The 16,413-nt window shown below is 47.8% G+C and overlaps 34 non-coding genes across 34 annotated transcripts; all 34 read left to right on the top strand.

Annotated features, from left to right (window-relative positions):
* The first annotated feature begins 13 nt into the window (after positions 1 to 13).
* Positions 14 to 86, top strand: Trnar-ucg (transfer RNA arginine (anticodon UCG)). Its single transcript has one exon. It is a non-coding gene; the product is annotated as a tRNA-Arg (tRNA).
* A 362-nt stretch (positions 87 to 448) lies between these two features.
* On the top strand, positions 449 to 521 carry Trnak-cuu (transfer RNA lysine (anticodon CUU)). Its single transcript has one exon. It is a non-coding gene; the product is annotated as a tRNA-Lys (tRNA).
* A 322-nt stretch (positions 522 to 843) lies between these two features.
* Trnat-agu (transfer RNA threonine (anticodon AGU)) lies at positions 844 to 915 on the top strand. Its single transcript has one exon. It is a non-coding gene; the product is annotated as a tRNA-Thr (tRNA).
* A 539-nt stretch (positions 916 to 1,454) lies between these two features.
* On the top strand, positions 1,455 to 1,527 carry Trnar-ucg (transfer RNA arginine (anticodon UCG)). The gene has a single exon. It is a non-coding gene; the product is annotated as a tRNA-Arg (tRNA).
* Positions 1,528 to 1,889: 362 nt separating this feature from the next.
* Trnak-cuu (transfer RNA lysine (anticodon CUU)) lies at positions 1,890 to 1,962 on the top strand. The gene has a single exon. It is a non-coding gene; the product is annotated as a tRNA-Lys (tRNA).
* Positions 1,963 to 2,284: 322 nt separating this feature from the next.
* On the top strand, positions 2,285 to 2,356 carry Trnat-agu (transfer RNA threonine (anticodon AGU)). Its single transcript has one exon. It is a non-coding gene; the product is annotated as a tRNA-Thr (tRNA).
* Positions 2,357 to 2,894: 538 nt separating this feature from the next.
* Positions 2,895 to 2,967, top strand: Trnar-ucg (transfer RNA arginine (anticodon UCG)). The gene has a single exon. It is a non-coding gene; the product is annotated as a tRNA-Arg (tRNA).
* Positions 2,968 to 3,329: 362 nt separating this feature from the next.
* On the top strand, positions 3,330 to 3,402 carry Trnak-cuu (transfer RNA lysine (anticodon CUU)). Its single transcript has one exon. It is a non-coding gene; the product is annotated as a tRNA-Lys (tRNA).
* Positions 3,403 to 3,724: 322 nt separating this feature from the next.
* Positions 3,725 to 3,796, top strand: Trnat-agu (transfer RNA threonine (anticodon AGU)). Its single transcript has one exon. It is a non-coding gene; the product is annotated as a tRNA-Thr (tRNA).
* Positions 3,797 to 4,335: 539 nt separating this feature from the next.
* Positions 4,336 to 4,408, top strand: Trnar-ucg (transfer RNA arginine (anticodon UCG)). Its single transcript has one exon. It is a non-coding gene; the product is annotated as a tRNA-Arg (tRNA).
* A 362-nt stretch (positions 4,409 to 4,770) lies between these two features.
* Trnak-cuu (transfer RNA lysine (anticodon CUU)) lies at positions 4,771 to 4,843 on the top strand. The gene has a single exon. It is a non-coding gene; the product is annotated as a tRNA-Lys (tRNA).
* Positions 4,844 to 5,165: 322 nt separating this feature from the next.
* Positions 5,166 to 5,237, top strand: Trnat-agu (transfer RNA threonine (anticodon AGU)). Its single transcript has one exon. It is a non-coding gene; the product is annotated as a tRNA-Thr (tRNA).
* A 539-nt stretch (positions 5,238 to 5,776) lies between these two features.
* Trnar-ucg (transfer RNA arginine (anticodon UCG)) lies at positions 5,777 to 5,849 on the top strand. The gene has a single exon. It is a non-coding gene; the product is annotated as a tRNA-Arg (tRNA).
* A 362-nt stretch (positions 5,850 to 6,211) lies between these two features.
* Positions 6,212 to 6,284, top strand: Trnak-cuu (transfer RNA lysine (anticodon CUU)). The gene has a single exon. It is a non-coding gene; the product is annotated as a tRNA-Lys (tRNA).
* A 322-nt stretch (positions 6,285 to 6,606) lies between these two features.
* On the top strand, positions 6,607 to 6,678 carry Trnat-agu (transfer RNA threonine (anticodon AGU)). The gene has a single exon. It is a non-coding gene; the product is annotated as a tRNA-Thr (tRNA).
* A 539-nt stretch (positions 6,679 to 7,217) lies between these two features.
* Positions 7,218 to 7,290, top strand: Trnar-ucg (transfer RNA arginine (anticodon UCG)). The gene has a single exon. It is a non-coding gene; the product is annotated as a tRNA-Arg (tRNA).
* A 362-nt stretch (positions 7,291 to 7,652) lies between these two features.
* Positions 7,653 to 7,725, top strand: Trnak-cuu (transfer RNA lysine (anticodon CUU)). Its single transcript has one exon. It is a non-coding gene; the product is annotated as a tRNA-Lys (tRNA).
* Positions 7,726 to 8,047: 322 nt separating this feature from the next.
* Trnat-agu (transfer RNA threonine (anticodon AGU)) lies at positions 8,048 to 8,119 on the top strand. The gene has a single exon. It is a non-coding gene; the product is annotated as a tRNA-Thr (tRNA).
* A 542-nt stretch (positions 8,120 to 8,661) lies between these two features.
* Positions 8,662 to 8,734, top strand: Trnar-ucg (transfer RNA arginine (anticodon UCG)). Its single transcript has one exon. It is a non-coding gene; the product is annotated as a tRNA-Arg (tRNA).
* Positions 8,735 to 9,096: 362 nt separating this feature from the next.
* On the top strand, positions 9,097 to 9,169 carry Trnak-cuu (transfer RNA lysine (anticodon CUU)). The gene has a single exon. It is a non-coding gene; the product is annotated as a tRNA-Lys (tRNA).
* Positions 9,170 to 9,491: 322 nt separating this feature from the next.
* Positions 9,492 to 9,563, top strand: Trnat-agu (transfer RNA threonine (anticodon AGU)). Its single transcript has one exon. It is a non-coding gene; the product is annotated as a tRNA-Thr (tRNA).
* Positions 9,564 to 10,537: 974 nt separating this feature from the next.
* Trnak-cuu (transfer RNA lysine (anticodon CUU)) lies at positions 10,538 to 10,610 on the top strand. Its single transcript has one exon. It is a non-coding gene; the product is annotated as a tRNA-Lys (tRNA).
* A 322-nt stretch (positions 10,611 to 10,932) lies between these two features.
* On the top strand, positions 10,933 to 11,004 carry Trnat-agu (transfer RNA threonine (anticodon AGU)). Its single transcript has one exon. It is a non-coding gene; the product is annotated as a tRNA-Thr (tRNA).
* A 547-nt stretch (positions 11,005 to 11,551) lies between these two features.
* Positions 11,552 to 11,624, top strand: Trnar-ucg (transfer RNA arginine (anticodon UCG)). Its single transcript has one exon. It is a non-coding gene; the product is annotated as a tRNA-Arg (tRNA).
* A 362-nt stretch (positions 11,625 to 11,986) lies between these two features.
* Positions 11,987 to 12,059, top strand: Trnak-cuu (transfer RNA lysine (anticodon CUU)). The gene has a single exon. It is a non-coding gene; the product is annotated as a tRNA-Lys (tRNA).
* A 322-nt stretch (positions 12,060 to 12,381) lies between these two features.
* Trnat-agu (transfer RNA threonine (anticodon AGU)) lies at positions 12,382 to 12,453 on the top strand. The gene has a single exon. It is a non-coding gene; the product is annotated as a tRNA-Thr (tRNA).
* A 538-nt stretch (positions 12,454 to 12,991) lies between these two features.
* Positions 12,992 to 13,064, top strand: Trnar-ucg (transfer RNA arginine (anticodon UCG)). The gene has a single exon. It is a non-coding gene; the product is annotated as a tRNA-Arg (tRNA).
* Positions 13,065 to 13,426: 362 nt separating this feature from the next.
* On the top strand, positions 13,427 to 13,499 carry Trnak-cuu (transfer RNA lysine (anticodon CUU)). The gene has a single exon. It is a non-coding gene; the product is annotated as a tRNA-Lys (tRNA).
* A 322-nt stretch (positions 13,500 to 13,821) lies between these two features.
* On the top strand, positions 13,822 to 13,893 carry Trnat-agu (transfer RNA threonine (anticodon AGU)). The gene has a single exon. It is a non-coding gene; the product is annotated as a tRNA-Thr (tRNA).
* A 539-nt stretch (positions 13,894 to 14,432) lies between these two features.
* Trnar-ucg (transfer RNA arginine (anticodon UCG)) lies at positions 14,433 to 14,505 on the top strand. Its single transcript has one exon. It is a non-coding gene; the product is annotated as a tRNA-Arg (tRNA).
* Positions 14,506 to 14,867: 362 nt separating this feature from the next.
* Positions 14,868 to 14,940, top strand: Trnak-cuu (transfer RNA lysine (anticodon CUU)). Its single transcript has one exon. It is a non-coding gene; the product is annotated as a tRNA-Lys (tRNA).
* Positions 14,941 to 15,262: 322 nt separating this feature from the next.
* Positions 15,263 to 15,334, top strand: Trnat-agu (transfer RNA threonine (anticodon AGU)). The gene has a single exon. It is a non-coding gene; the product is annotated as a tRNA-Thr (tRNA).
* Positions 15,335 to 15,879: 545 nt separating this feature from the next.
* Positions 15,880 to 15,952, top strand: Trnar-ucg (transfer RNA arginine (anticodon UCG)). The gene has a single exon. It is a non-coding gene; the product is annotated as a tRNA-Arg (tRNA).
* Positions 15,953 to 16,314: 362 nt separating this feature from the next.
* On the top strand, positions 16,315 to 16,387 carry Trnak-cuu (transfer RNA lysine (anticodon CUU)). The gene has a single exon. It is a non-coding gene; the product is annotated as a tRNA-Lys (tRNA).
* Positions 16,388 to 16,413: the final 26 nt, after the last annotated feature.

Below are 16,413 nucleotides of genomic sequence, written 5' to 3'. Positions count from 1 at the left end.
ACATTGCGCCAGTGACCGTGTGGCCTAATGGATAAGGCGTCGGACTTCGGATCCGAAGATTGCAGGTTCGAATCCTGTCACGGTCGACTTTTTCCAGTTCTGCAAAAGATGCATGCTGTTTCACTGTGTTGTTTGAGTACTACAAAACTAGTTGAAAGTTGCTGCTGTCCGCTTCCTGGCTGCAAACCGGCGTCTACCTGAAGCACAAGCAAGACAGGGGGTTCTGTAGCGAAATTTTCGGCAAAGTGCCGATCAGGAGAGTTTTTGTTGGAACTACTGCGTCTGATTCAGGACCCAAGAGCTACGCCACAGGCATCTGTTACAATTGTTCATTGAATAGGATTGTAGCTCATTTGTGGCAGCAGGAAATAAGCTGTAGTGAAAAGGACCTTCCATAGATGGTCGCAGGTCCCATAAGTACTGTATGGCTCGTATCACGTTGTGTGGGGCCCGGCTAGCTCAGTCGGTCGAGCATGAGACTCTTAATCTCAGGGTCGTGGGTTCGAGAACCACGCTGCGCGGGCGCAAAATTTTGTGTCTACGCGGATGCAACCTGCGCCCCTCTCGTGAGCCTTGCGTAATGAACGTAACGGGTTAAGACGATGCCTAGCTTCGTATTAATATCAGAGGAATGGTTTTCGAAACTGAAAGTAACTCTGAAATGAAATAAATGTGTTGTTTTGGAATTTTAGGTGTACATCGATATCGTGTGAGATGTGTAGGAAAGCAGCAGCTGTGCTAACTAAATACAAATAATGGTCGCTAATGCGGTGCGTTTCCAGCTGAAGGGCTCCGATTCACTAGTCCATAAGAATAAAGTACCAGAAAAGTGCGCTAGGCGGCGCCTCCTTAGCTCAGTGGCAGAGCGCTGGTCTAGTAAACCAGAGGTTGTGAGTTCGATCCTCACAGGAGGCAAATGAATTTTGTAACAGCCCCTTCTACCTTTGCCCTTTCGAAAAAAGCGGTCAAGAATAAAAAGAATTATGAATGGGTGCGGTATTTAAGAAATGCTCTCGCAAATGAATAGTGCGAATGCTGCTATTAAAGTAGGCACCAGAAACTTCTGCTTTTGGCAGTCTCTGGAGAATGCCGACGTGAAATACTTAGTCCTTGTGATGTATTTTCTACCCCTGGTAGAGACGCTCGCGGTTGTCGTCGTCGTCGTCGGCGCCGCCGCCGCTTTGGTAATAGCGGCAAGTCGCCATTGTATGACATAGGGTGACGTACCCTCTGCAACCGACTGAGATGGCAGTAAGCGATTGAAGCTGATTTGCAACCTCTTGCTTGATCAGCGTCATAAGGGCTTGAATGTAACTTGCGATGGGACACAGCAAGAAGTAGCTTCGCATTTTTAGTACTGAAATTGGAGAATTGCGTCAAAGATGGGAAATTCATTCCGGCAAGCGTACAAATGGCGAAAATGAGGTGTGTGTGGGGAAGCACATTGCGCCAGTGACCGTGTGGCCTAATGGATAAGGCGTCGGACTTCGGATCCGAAAATTGCAGGTTCGAATCCTGTCACAGTCGACTTTTTCCAGTTCTGCAAAAGATGCATGCTGTTTCACTGTGTTGTTTGAGTACTACAAAACTAGTTGAAAGTTGCTGCTGTCCGCTTCCTGGCTGCAAACCGGCGTCTACCTGAAGCACAAGCAAGACAGGGGGTTCTGTAGCGAAATTTTCGGCAAAGTGCCGATCAGGAGAGTTTTTGTTGGAACTACTGCGTCTGATTCAGGACCCAAGAGCTACGCCACAGGCATCTGTTACAATTGTTCATTGAATAGGATTGTAGCTCATTTGTGGCAGCAGGAAATAAGCTGTAGTGAAAAGGACCTTCCATAGATGGTCGCAGGTCCCATAAGTACTGTATGGCTCGTATCACGTTGTGTGGGGCCCGGCTAGCTCAGTCGGTCGAGCATGAGACTCTTAATCTCAGGGTCGTGGGTTCGAGAACCACGCTGGGCGGGAGCAAAATTTTGTGTCTACGCGGATGCAACCTGCGCCCCTCTCGTGAGCCTTGCGTAATGAACGTAACGGGTTAAGACGATGCCTAGCTTCGTATTAATATCAGAGGAATGGTTTTCGAAACTGAAAGTAACTCTGAAATGAAATAAATGTGTTGTTTTGGAATTTTAGGTGTACATCGATATCGTGTGAGATGTGTAGGAAAGCAGCAGCTGTGCTAACTAAATACAAATAATGGTCGCTAATGCGGTGCGTTTCCAGCTGAAGGGCTCCGATTCACTAGTCCATAAGAATAAAGTACCAGAAAAGTGCGCTAGGCGGCGCCTCCTTAGCTCAGTGGCAGAGCGCTGGTCTAGTAAACCAGAGGTTGTGAGTTCGATCCTCACAGGAGGCAAATGAATTTTGTAACAGCCCCTTCTACCTTTGCCCTTTCGAAAAAGCGGTCAAGAATAAAAAGAATTATGAATGGGTGCGGTATTTAAGAAATGCTCTCGCAAATGAATAGTGGGAATGCTGCTATTAAAGTTGGCACCAGAAACTTCTGCTTTTGGCAGTCTCTGGAGAATGCCGACGTGAAATACTTAGTCCTTGTGATGTATTTTCTACCCCTGGTAGAGACCCTCGCGGTTGTCGTCGTCGTCGTCGGCGCCGCCGCCGCTTTGGTAATAGCGGCAAGTCGCCATTGTATGACATAGGGTGACGTACCCTCTGCAACCGACTGAGATGGCAGTAAGCGATTGAAGCTGATTTGCAACCTCTTGCTTGATCAGCGTCATAAGGGCTTGAATGTAACTTGCGATGGGACACAGCAAGAAGTAGCTTCGCATTTTTAGTACTGAAATTGGAGAATTGCGTCAAAGATGGGAAATTCATTCCGGCAAGCGTACAAATGGCGAAAATGAGGTGTGTGTGGGGAAGCGCATTGCGCCAGTGACCGTGTGGCCTAATGGATAAGGCGTCGGACTTCGGATCCGAAGATTGCAGGTTCGAATCCTGTCACGGTCGACTTTTTCCAGTTCTGCAAAAGATGCATGCTGTTTCACTGTGTTGTTTGAGTACTACAAAACTAGTTGAAAGTTGTTGCTGTCCGCTTCCTGGCTGCAAACCGGCGTCTACCTGAAGCACAAGCAAGACAGGGGGTTCTGTAGCGAAATTTTCGGCAAAGTGCCGATCAGGAGAGTTTTTGTTGGAACTACTGCGTCTGATTCAGGACCCAAGAGCTACGCCACAGGCATCTGTTACAATTGTTCATTGAATAGGATTGTAGCTCATTTGTGGCAGCAGGAAATAAGCTGTAGTGAAAAGGACCTTCCATAGATGGTCGCAGGTCCCATAAGTACTGTATGGCTCGTATCACGTTGTGTGGGGCCCGGCTAGCTCAGTCGGTCGAGCATGAGACTCTTAATCTCAGGGTCGTGGGTTCGAGCCCCACGCTGGGCGGGCGCAAAATTTTGTGTCTACGCGGATGCAACCTGCGCCCCTCTCGTGAGCCTTGCGTAATGAACGTAACGGGTTAAGACGATGCCTAGCTTCGTATTAATATCAGAGGAATGGTTTTCGAAACTGAAAGTAACTCTGAAATGAAATAAATGTGTTGTTTTGGAATTTTAGGTGTACATCGATATCGTGTGAGATGTGTAGGAAAGCAGCAGCTGTGCTAACTAAATACAAATAATGGTCGCTAATGCGGTGCGTTTCCAGCTGAAGGGCTCCGATTCACTAGTCCATAAGAATAAAGTACCAGAAAAGTGCGCTAGGCGGCGCCTCCTTAGCTCAGTGGCAGAGCGCTGGTCTAGTAAACCAGAGGGTGTGAGTTCGATCCTCACAGGAGGCAAATGAATTTTGTAATAGCCCCTTCTACCTTTGCCCTTTCGAAAAAAGCGGTCAAGAATAAAAAGAATTATGAATGGGTGCGGTATTTAAGAAATGCTCTCGCAAATGAATAGTGCGAATGCTGCTATTAAAGTAGGCACCAGAAACTTCTGCTTTTGGCAGTCTCTGGAGAATGCCGACGTGAAATACTTAGTCCTTGTGATGTATTTTCTACCCCTGGTAGAGACCCTCGCGGTTGTCGTCGTCGTCGTCGGCGCCGCCGCCGCTTTGGTAATAGCGGCAAGTCGCCATTGTATGACATAGGGTGACGTACCCTCTGCAACCGACTGAGATGGCAGTAAGCGATTGAAGCTGATTTGCAACCTCTTGCTTGATCAGCGTCATAAGGGCTTGAATGTAACTTGCGATGGGACACAGCAAGAAGTAGCTTCGCATTTTTAGTACTGAAATTGGAGAATTGCGTCAAAGATGGGAAATTCATTCCGGCAAGCGTACAAATGGCGAAAATGAGGTGTGTGTGGGGAAGCACATTGCGCCAGTTACCGTGTGGCCTAATGGATAAGGCGTCGGACTTCGGATCCGAAGATTGCAGGTTCGAATCCTGTCACGGTCGACTTTTTCCAGTTCTGCAAAAGATGCATGCTGTTTCACTGTGTTGTTTGAGTACTACAAAACTAGTTGAAAGTTGCTGCTGTCCGCTTCCTGGCTGCAAACCGGCGTCTACCTGAAGCACAAGCAAGACAGGGGGTTCTGTAGCGAAATTTTCGGCAAAGTGCCGATCAGGAGAGTTTTTGTTGGAACTACTGCGTCTGATTCAGGACCCAAGAGCTACGCCACAGGCATCTGTTACAATTGTTCATTGAATAGGATTGTAGCTCATTTGTGGCAGCAGGAAATAAGCTGTAGTGAAAAGGACCTTCCATAGATGGTCGCAGGTCCCATAAGTACTGTATGGCTCGTAACACGTTGTGTGGGGCCCGGCTAGCTCAGTCGGTCGAGCATGAGACTCTTAATCTCAGGGTCGTGGGTTCGAGCCCCACGCTGGGCGGGCGCAAAATTTTGTGTCTACGGGGATGCAACCTGCGCCCCTCTCGTGAGCCTTGCGTAATGAACGTAACGGGTTAAGACGATGCCTAGCTTCGTATTAATATCAGAGGAATGGTTTTTGAAACTGAAAGTAACTCTGAAATGAAATAAATGTGTTGTTTTGGAATTTTAGGTGTACATCGATATCGTGTGAGATGTGTAGGAAAGCAGCAGCTGTGCTAACTAAATACAAATAATGGTCGCTAATGCGGTGCGTTTCCAGCTGAAGGGCTCCGATTCACTAGTCCATAAGAATAAAGTACCAGAAAAGTGCGCTAGGCGGCGCCTCCTTAGCTCAGTGGCAGAGCGCTGGTCTAGTAAACCAGAGGTTGTGAGTTCGATCCTCACAGGAGGCAAATGAATTTTGTAACAGCCCCTTCTACCTTTGCCCTTTCGAAAAAAGCGGTCAAGAATAAAAAGAATTATGAATGGGTGCGGTATTTAAGAAATGCTCTCGCAAATGAATAGTGCGAATGCTGCTATTAAAGTAGGCACCAGAAACTTCTGCTTTTGGCAGTCTCTGGAGAATGCCGACGTGAAATACTTAGTCCTTGTGATGTATTTTCTACCCCTGGTAGAGACGCTCGCGGTTGTCGTCGTCGTCGTCGGCGCCGCCGCCGCTTTGGTAATAGCGGCAAGTCGCCATTGTATGACATAGGGTGACGTACCCTCTGCAACCGACTGAGATGGCAGTAAGCGATTGAAGCTGATTTGCAACCTCTTGCTTGATCAGCGTCATAAGGGCTTGAATGTAACTTGCGATGGGACACAGCAATAAGTAGCTTCGCATTTTTAGTACTGAAATTGGAGAATTGCGTCAAAGATGGGAAATTCATTCCGGCAAGCGTACAAATGGCGAAAATGAGGTGTGTGTGGGGAAGCACATTGCGCCAGTGACCGTGTGGCCTAATGGATAAGGCGTCGGACTTCGGATCCGAAGATTGCAGGTTCGAATCCTGTCACGGTCGACTTTTTCCAGTTCTGCAAAAGATGCATGCTGTTTCACTGTGTTGTTTGAGTACTACAAAACTAGTTGAAAGTTGCTGCTGTCCGCTTCCTGGCTGCAAACCGGCGTCTACCTGAAGCACAAGCAAGACAGGGGGTTCTGTAGCGAAATTTTCGGCAAAGTGCCGATCAGGAGAGTTTTTGTTGGAACTACTGCGTCTGATTCAGGACCCAAGAGCTACGCCACAGGCATCTGTTACAATTGTTCATTGAATAGGATTGTAGCTCATTTGTGGCAGCAGGAAATAAGCTGTAGTGAAAAGGACCTTCCATAGATGGTCGCAGGTCCCATAAGTACTGTATGGCTCGTATCACGTTGTGTGGGGCCCGGCTAGCTCAGTCGGTCGAGCATGAGACTCTTAATCTCAGGGTCGTGGGTTCGAGAACCACGCTGGGCGGGCGCAAAATTTTGTGTCTACGCGGATGCAACCTGCGCCCCTCTCGTGAGCCTTGCGTAATGAACGTAACGGGTTAAGACGATGCCTAGCTTCGTATTAATATCAGAGGAATGGTTTTCGAAACTGAAAGTAACTCTGAAATGAAATAAATGTGTTGTTTTGGAATTTTAGGTGTACATCGATATCGTGTGAGATGTGTAGGAAAGCAGCAGCTGTGCTAACTAAATACAAATAATGGTCGCTAATGCGGTGCGTTTCCAGCTGAAGGGCTCCGATTCACTAGTCCATAAGAATAAAGTACCAGAAAAGTGCGCTAGGCGGCGCCTCCTTAGCTCAGTGGCAGAGCGCTGGTCTAGTAAACCAGAGGTTGTGAGTTCGATCCTCACAGGAGGCAAATGAATTTTGTAACAGCCCCTTCTACCTTTGCCCTTTCGAAAAAAGCGGTCAAGAATAAAAAGAATTATGAATGGGTGCGGTATATAAGAAATGCTCTCGCAAATGAATAGTGCGAATGCTGCTATTAAAGTAGGCACCAGAAACTGCTGCTTTTGGCAGTCTCTGGAGAATGCCGACGTGAAATACTTAGTCCTTGTGATGTATTTTCTACCCCTGGTAGAGACCCTCGCGGTTGTCGTCGTCGTCGTCGGCGCCGCCGCCGCTTTGGTAATAGCGGCAAGTCGCCATTGTATGACATAGGGTGACGTACCCTCTGCAACCGACTGAGATGGCAGTAAGCGATTGAAGCTGATTTGCAACCTCTTGCTTGATCAGCGTCATAAGGGCTTGAATGTAACTTGCGATGGGACACAGCAATAAGTAGCTTCGCATTTTTAGTACTGAAATTGGAGAATTGCGTCAAAGATGGGAAATTCATTCCGGCAAGCGTACAAATGGCGAAAATGAGGTGTGTGTGGGGAAGCACATTGCGCCAGTGACCGTGTGGCCTAATGGATAAGGCGTCGGACTTCGGATCCGAAGATTGCAGGTTCGAATCCTGTCACGGTCGACTTTTTCCAGTTCTGCAAAAGATGCATGCTGTTTCACTGTGTTGTTTGAGTACTACAAAACTAGTTGAAAGTTGCTGCTGTCCGCTTCCTGGCTGCAAACCGGCGTCTACCTGAAGCACAAGCAAGACAGGGGGTTCTGTAGCGAAATTTTCGGCAAAGTGCCGATCAGGAGAGTTTTTGTTGGAACTACTGCGTCTGATTCAGGACCCAAGAGCTACGCCACAGGCATCTGTTACAATTGTTCATTGAATAGGATTGTAGCTCATTTGTGGCAGCAGGAAATAAGCTGTAGTGAAAAGGACCTTCCATAGATGGTCGCAGGTCCCATAAGTACTGTATGGCTCGTATCACGTTGTGTGGGGCCCGGCTAGCTCAGTCGGTCGAGCATGAGACTCTTAATCTCAGGGTCGTGGGTTCGAGAACCACGCTGGGCGGGCGCAAAATTTTGTGTCTACGCGGATGCAACCTGCGCCCCTCTCGTGAGCCTTGCGTAATGAACGTAACGGGTTAAGACGATGCCTAGCTTCGTATTAATATCAGAGGAATGGTTTTCGAAACTGAAAGTAACTCTGAAATGAAATAAATGTGTTGTTTTGGAATTTTAGGTGTACATCGATATCGTGTGAGATGTGTAGGAAAGCAGCAGCTGTGCTAACTAAATACAAATAATGGTCGCTAATGCGGTGCGTTTCCAGCTGAAGGGCTCCGATTCACTAGTCCATAAGAATAAAGTACCAGAAAAGTGCGCTAGGCGGCGCCTCCTTAGCTCAGTGGCAGAGCGCTGGTCTAGTAAACCAGAGGTTGTGAGTTCGATCCTCACAGGAGGCAAATGAATTTTGTAACAGCCCCTTCTACCTTTGCCCTTTCGAAAAAAGCGGTCAAGAATAAAAAGAATTATGAATGGGTGCGGTATTTAAGAAATGCTCTCGCAAATGAATAGTGCGAATGCTGCTATTAAAGTAGGCACCAGAAACTTCTGCTTTTGGCAGTCTCTGGAGAATGCCGACGTGAAATACTTAGTCCTTGTGAAGTAATTTCTACCCCTGGTAGAGACCCTCGCGGTTGTCGTCGTCGTCGTCGTCGGCGCCGCCGCCGCTTTGGTAATAGCGGCAAGTCGCCATTGTATGACATAGGGTGACGTACCCTCTGCAACCGACTGAGATGGCAGTAAGCGATTGAAGCTGATTTGCAACCTCTTGCTTGATCAGCGTCATAAGGGCTTGAATGTAACTTGCGATGGGACACAACAAGAAGTAGCTTCGCATTTTTAATACTGAAATTGGAGAATTGCGTCAAAGATGGGAAATTCATTCCGGCAAGCGTACAAATGGTGAAAATGAGGTGTGTGTGGGGAAGCACATTGCGCCAGTGACCGTGTGGCCTAATGGATAAGGCGTCGGACTTCGGATCCGAAGATTGCAGGTTCGAATCCTGTCACGGTCGACTTTTTCCAGTTCTGCAAAAGATGCATGCTGTTTCACTGTGTTGTTTGAGTACTACAAAACTAGTTGAAAGTTGCTGCTGTCCGCTTCCTGGCTGCAAACCGGCGTCTACCTGAAGCACAAGCAAGACAGGGGGTTCTGTAGCGAAATTTTCGGCAAAGTGCCGATCAGGAGAGTTTTTGTTGGAACTACTGCGTCTGATTCAGGACCCAAGAGCTACGCCACAGGCATCTGTTACAATTGTTCATTGAATAGGATTGTAGCTCATTTGTGGCAGCAGGAAATAAGCTGTAGTGAAAAGGACCTTCCATAGATGGTCGCAGGTCCCATAAGTACTGTATGGCTCGTATCACGTTGTGTGGGGCCCGGCTAGCTCAGTCGGTCGAGCATGAGACTCTTAATCTCAGGGTCGTGGGTTCGAGCCCCACGCTGGGCGGGCGCAAAATTTTGTGTCTACGCGGATGCAACCTGCGCCCCTCTCGTGAGCCTTGCGTAATGAACGTAACGGGTTAAGACGATGCCTAGCTTCGTATTAATATCAGAGGAATGGTTTTCGAAACTGAAAGTAACTCTGAAATGAAATAAATGTGTTGTTTTGGAATTTTAGGTGTACATCGATATCGTGTGAGATGTGTAGGAAAGCAGCAGCTGTGCTAACTAAATACAAATAATGGTCGCTAATGCGGTGCGTTTCCAGCTGAAGGGCTCCGATTCACTAGTCCATAAGAATAAAGTACCAGAAAAGTGCGCTAGGCGGCGCCTCCTTAGCTCAGTGGCAGAGCGCTGGTCTAGTAAACCAGAGGTTGTGAGTTCGATCCTCACAGGAGGCAAATGAATTTTGTAACAGCCCCTTCTACCTTTGCCCTTTCGAAAAAAGCGGTCAAGAATAAAAAGAATTATGAATGGGTGCGGTATTTAAGAAATGCTCTCGCAAATGAGTAGTGCGAATGCTGCTATTAAAGTAGGCACCAGAAACTGCTGCTTTTGGCAGTCTCTGGAGAATGCCGACGTGAAATACTTAGTCCTTGTGATGTATTTTCTACCCCTGGTAGAGACCCTCGCGGTTGTCGTCGTCGTCGTCGGCGCCGCCGCCGCTTTGGTAATAGCGGCAAGTCGCCATTGTATGACATAGGGTGACGTACCCTCTGCAACCGACTGAGATGGCAGTAAGCGATTGAAGCTGATTTGCAACCTCTTGCTTGATCAGCGTCATAAGGGCTTGAATGTAACTTGCGATGCGACACAGCAAGAAGTAGCTTCGCATTTTTAGTACTGAAATTGGAGAATTGCGTCAAAGATGGGAAATTCATTCCGGCAAGCGTACAAATGGCGAAAATGAGGTGTGTGTGGGGAAGCACATTGCGCCAGTGACCGTGTGGCCTAATGGATAAGGCGTCGGACTTCGGCTCCGAAGATTGCTGTTTCGAATCCTGTCACGGTCGACTTTTTCCAGTTCTGCAAAAGATGCATGCTGTTTCACTGTGTTGTTTGAGTACTACAAAACTAGTTGAAAGTTGCTGCTGTCCGCTTCCTGGCTGCAAACCGGCGTCTACCTGAAGCACAAGCAAGACAGGGGGTTCTGTAGCGAAATTTTCGGCAAAGTGCCGATCAGGAGAGTTTTTGTTGGCACTACTGCGTCTGATTCAGGACCCAAGAGCTACGCCACAGGCATCTGTTACAATTGTTCATTGAATAGGATTGTAGCTCATTTGTGGCAGCAGGAAATAAGCTGTAGTGAAAAGGACCTTCCATAGATGGTCGCAGGTCCCATAAGTACTGTATGGCTCGTAACACGTTGTGTGGGGCCCGGCTAGCTCAGTCGGTCGAGCATGAGACTCTTAATCTCAGGGTCGTGGGTTCGAGCCCCACGCTGGGCGGGCGCAAAATTTTGTGTCTACGGGGATGCAACCTGCGCCCCTCTCGTGAGCCTTGCGTAATGAACGTAACGGGTTAAGACGATGCCTAGCTTCGTATTAATATCAGAGGAATGGTTTTTGAAACTGAAAGTAACTCTGAAATGAAATAAATGTGTTGTTTTGGAATTTTAGGTGTACATCGATATCGTGTGAGATGTGTAGGAAAGCAGCAGCTGTGCTAACTAAATACAAATAATGGTCGCTAATGCGGTGCGTTTCCAGCTGAAGGGCTCCGATTCACTAGTCCATAAGAATAAAGTACCAGAAAAGTGCGCTAGGCGGCGCCTCCTTAGCTCAGTGGCAGAGCGCTGGTCTAGTAAACCAGAGGTCGTGAGTTCGATCCTCACAGGAGGCAAATGAATTTTGTAACAGCCCCTTCTACCTTTGCCCTTTCGAAAAAAGCGGTAAGAATAAAAAGAATTATGAATGGGTGCGGTATTTAAGAAACGCTCTCGCAAATGAATAGTGCGAATGCTGCTATTAAAGTAGGCACCAGAAACTGCTGCTTTTGGCAGTCTCTGGAGAATGCCGACGTGAAATACTTAGTTCTTGTGATGTATTTTCTACCCCTGGTAGAGACCCTCGCGGTTGTCGTCGTCGTCGTCGTTGTCGTCGGCGCCGCCGCCGCTTTGGTAATAGCGGCAAGTCGCCATTGTATGACATAGGGTGACGTACCCTCTGCAACCGACTGAGATGGCAGTAAGCGATTGAAGCTGATTTGCAACCTCTTGCTTGATCAGCGTCATAAGGGCTTGAATGTAACTTGCGATGGGACACAGCAAGAAGTAGCTTCGCATTTTTAGTACTGAAATTGGAGAATTGCGTCAAAGATGGGAAATTCATTCCGGCAAGCGTACAAATGGCGAAAATGAGGTGTGTGTGGGGAAGCACATTGCGCCAGTGACCGTGTGGCCTAATGGATAAGGCGTCGGACTTCGGATCCGAAGATTGCAGGTTCGAATCCTGTCACGGTCGACTTTTTCCAGTTCTGCAAAAGATGCATGCTGTTTCACTGTGTTGTTTGAGTACTACAAAACTAGTTGAAAGTTGCTGCTGTCCGCTTCCTGGCTGCAAACCGGCGTCTACCTGAAGCACAAGCAAGACAGGGGGTTCTGTAGCGAAATTTTCGGCAAAGTGCCGATCAGGAGAGTTTTTGTTGGAACTACTGCGTCTGATTCAGGACCCAAGAGCTACGCCACAGGCATCTGTTACAATTGTTCATTGAATAGGATTGTAGCTCATTTGTGGCAGCAGGAAATAAGCTGTAGTGAAAAGGACCTTCCATAGATGGTCGCAGGTCCCATAAGTACTGTATGGCTCGTAACACGTTGTGTGGGGCCCGGCTAGCTCAGTCGGTCGAGCATGAGACTCTTAATCTCAGGGTCGTGGGTTCGAGCCCCACGCTGGGCGGGCGCAAAATTTTGTGTCTACGGGGATGCAACCTGCGCCCCTCTCGTGAGCCTTGCGTAATGAACGTAACGGGTTAAGACGATGCCTAGCTTCGTATTAATATCAGAGGAATGGTTTTTGAAACTGAAAGTAACTCTGAAATGAAATAAATGTGTTGTTTTGGAATTTTAGGTGTACATCGATATCGTGTGAGATGTGTAGGAAAGCAGCAGCTGTGCTAACTAAATACAAATAATGGTCGCTAATGCGGTGCGTTTCCAGCTGAAGGGCTCCGATTCACTAGTCCATAAGAATAAAGTACCAGAAAAGTGCGCTAGGCGGCGCCTCCTTAGCTCAGTGGCAGAGCGCTGGTCTAGTAAACCAGAGGTCGTGAGTTCGATCCTCACAGGAGGCAAATGAATTTTGTAACAGCCCCTTCTACCTTTGCCCTTTCGAAAAAAGCGGTAAGAATAAAAAGAATTATGAATGGGTGCGGTATTTAAGAAACGCTCTCGCAAATGAATAGTGCGAATGCTGCTATTAAAGTAGGCACCAGAAACTGCTGCTTTTGGCAGTCTCTGGAGAATGCCGACGTGAAATACTTAGTTCTTGTGATGTATTTTCTACCCCTGGTAGAGACCCTCGCGGTTGTCGTCGTCGTCGTCGGCGCCGCCGCCGCTTTGGTAATAGCGGCAAGTCGCCATTGTATGACATAGGGTGACGTACCCTCTGCAACCGACTGAGATGGCAGTAAGCGATTGAAGCTGATTTGCAACCTCTTGCTTGATCAGCGTCATAAGGGCTTGAATGTAACTTGCGATGGGACACAGCAAGAAGTAGCTTCGCATTTTTAATACTGAAATTGGAGAATTGCGTCAAAGATGGGAAATTCATTCCGGCAAGCGTACAAATGGCGAAAATGAGGTGTGTGTGGGGAAGCACATTGCGCCAGTGACCGTGTGGCCTAATGGATAAGGCGTCGGACTTCGGATCCGAAGATTGCAGGTTCGAATCCTGTCACGGTCGACTTTTTCCAGTTCTGCAAAAGATGCATGCTGTTTCACTGTGTTGTTTGAGTACTACAAAACTAGTTGAAAGTTGCTGCTGTCCGCTTCCTGGCTGCAAACCGGCGTCTACCTGAAGCACAAGCAAGACAGGGGGTTCTGTAGCGAAATTTTCGGCAAAGTGCCGATCAGGAGAGTTTTTGTTGGAACTACTGCGTCTGATTCAGGACCCAAGAGCTACGCCACAGGCATCTGTTACAATTGTTCATTGAATAGGATTGTAGCTCATTTGTGGCAGCAGGAAATAAGCTGTAGTGAAAAGGACCTTCCATAGATGGTCGCAGGTCCCATAAGTACTGTATGGCTCGTATCACGTTGTGTGGGGCCCGGCTAGCTCAGTCGGTCGAGCATGAGACTCTTAATCTCAGGGTCGTGGGTTCGAGCCCCACGCTGGGCGGGCGCAAAATTTTGTGTCTACGCGGATGCAACCTGCGCCCCTCTCGTGAGCCTTGCGTAATGAACGTAACGGGTTAAGACGATGCCTAGCTTCGTATTAATATCAGAGGAATGGTTTTCGAAACTGAAAGTAACTCTGAAATGAAATAAATGTGTTGTTTTGGAATTTTAGGTGTACATCGATATCGTGTGAGATGTGTAGGAAAGCAGCAGCTGTGCTAACTAAATACAAATAATGGTCGCTAATGCGGTGCGTTTCCAGCTGAAGGGCTCCGATTCACTAGTCCATAAGAATAAAGTACCAGAAAAGTGCGCTAGGCGGCGCCTCCTTAGCTCAGTGGCAGAGCGCTGGTCTAGTAAACCAGAGGTTGTGAGTTCGATCCTCACAGGAGGCAAATGAATTTTGTAACAGCCCCTTCTACCTTTGCCCTTTCGAAAAAAGCGGTCAAGAATAAAAAGAATTATGAATGGGTGCGGTATTTAAGAAATGCTCTCGCAAATGAATAGTGCGAATGCTGCTATTAAAGTAGGCACCAGAAACTGCTGCTTTTGGCAGTCTCTGGAGAATGCCGACGTGAAATACTTAGTCCTTGTGATGTATTTTCTACCCCTGGTAGAGACCCTCGCGGTTGTCGTCGTCGTCGTCGGCGCCGCCGCCGCTTTGGTAATAGCGGCAAGTCGCCATTGTATGACATAGGGTGACGTACCCTCTGCAACCGACTGAGATGGCAGTAAGCGATTGAAGCTGATTTGCAACCTCTTGCTTGATCAGCGTCATAAGGGCTTGAATGTAACTTGCGATGGGACACAGCAAGAAGTAGCTTCGCATTTTTAGTACTGAAATTGGAGAATTGCGTCAAAGATGGGAAATTCATTCCGGCAAGCGTACAAATGGCGAAAATGAGGTGTGTGTGGGGAAGCACATTGCGCCAGTGACCGTGTGGCCTAATGGATAAGGCGTCGGACTTCGGATCCGAAGATTGCAGGTTCGAATCCTGTCACGGTCGACTTTTTCCAGTTCTGCAAAAGATGCATGCTGTTTCACTGTGTTGTTTGAGTACTACAAAACTAGTTGAAAGTTGCTGCTGTCCGCTTCCTGGCTGCAAACCGGCGTCTACCTGAAGCACAAGCAAGACAGGGGGTTCTGTAGCGAAATTTTCGGCAAAGTGCCGATCAGGAGAGTTTTTGTTGGAACTACTGCGTCTGATTCAGGACCCAAGAGCTACGCCACAGGCATCTGTTACAATTGTTCATTGAATAGGATTGTAGCTCATTTGTGGCAGCAGGAAATAAGCTGTAGTGAAAAGGACCTTCCATAGATGGTCGCAGGTCCCATAAGTACTGTATGGCTCGTATCACGTTGTGTGGGGCCCGGCTAGCTCAGTCGGTCGAGCATGAGACTCTTAATCTCAGGGTCGTGGGTTCGAGCCCCACGCTGGGCGGGCGCAAAATTTTGTGTCTACGCGGATGCAACCTGCGCCCCTCTCGTGAGCCTTGCGTAATGAACGTAACGGGTTAAGACGATGCCTAGCTTCGTATTAATATCAGAGGAATGGTTTTCGAAACTGAAAGTAACTCTGAAATGAAATAAATGTGTTGTTTTGGAATTTTAGGTGTACATCGATATCGTGTGAGATGTGTAGGAAAGCAGCAGCTGTGCTAACTAAATACAAATAATGGTCGCTAATGCGGTGCGTTTCCAGCTGAAGGGCTCCGATTCACTAGTCCATAAGAATAAAGTACCAGAAAAGTGCGCTAGGCGGCGCCTCCTTAGCTCAGTGGCAGAGCGCTGGTCTAGTAAACCAGAGGTTGTGAGTTCGATCCTCACAGGAGGCAACTGAATTTTGTAACAGCCCCTTCTACCTTTGCCCTTTCGAAAAAAGCGGTCAAGAATAAAAAGAATTATGAATGGGTGCGGTATTTAAGAAATGCTCTCGCAAATGAATAGTGCGAATGCTGCTATTAAAGTAGGCACCAGAAACTTCTGCTTTTGGCAGTCTCTGGAGAATGCCGACGTGAAATACTTAGTCCTTGTGATGTATTTTCTACCCCTGGTAGAGACCCTCGCGGTTGTCGTCGTCGTCGTCGTCGTCGGCGCCGCCGCCGCTTTGGTAATAGCGGCAAGTCGCCATTGTATGACATAGGGTGACGTACCCTCTGCAACCGACTGAGATGGCAGTAAGCGATTGAAGCTGATTTGCAACCTCTTGCTTGATCAGCGTCATAAGGGCTTGAATGTAACTTGCGATGGGACACAGCAAGAAGTAGCTTCGCATTTTTAGTACTGAAATTGGAGAATTGCGTCAAAGATGGGAAATTCATTCCGGCAAGCGTACAAATGGCGAAAATGAGGTGTGTGTGGGGAAGCACATTGCGCCAGTGACCGTGTGGCCTAATGGATAAGGCGTCGGACTTCGGATCCGAAGACTAAAGGTTCGAATCCTGTCACGGTCGACTTTTTCCAGTTCTGCAAAAGATGCATGCTGTTTCACTGTGTTGTTTGAGTACTACAAAACTAGTTGAAAGTTGCTGCTGTCCGCTTCCTGGCTGCAAACCGGCGTCTACCTGAAGCACAAGCAAGACAGGGGGTTCTGTAGCGAAATTTTCGGCAAAGTGCCGATCAGGAGAGTTTTTGTTGGAACTACTGCGTCTGATTCAGGACCCAAGAGCTACGCCACAGGCATCTGTTACAATTGTTCATTGAATAGGATTGTAGCTCATTTGTGGCAGCAGGAAATAAGCTGTAGTGAAAAGGACCTTCCATAGATGGTCGCAGGTCCCATAAGTACTGTATGGCTCGTAACACGTTGTGTGGGGCCCGGCTAGCTCAGTCGGTCGAGCATGAGACTCTTAATCTCAGGGTCGTGGGTTCGAGCCCCACGCTGGGCGGGCGCAAAATTTTGTGTCTACGGGGA

This window comes from Schistocerca serialis, chromosome 7 (assembly GCF_023864345.2).
Source record: "Schistocerca serialis cubense isolate TAMUIC-IGC-003099 chromosome 7, iqSchSeri2.2, whole genome shotgun sequence".
In the NCBI taxonomy this organism is placed as follows: domain Eukaryota; kingdom Metazoa; phylum Arthropoda; class Insecta; order Orthoptera; family Acrididae; genus Schistocerca; species Schistocerca serialis.
This window is presented reverse-complemented; position numbering and strand designations above follow the sequence as displayed.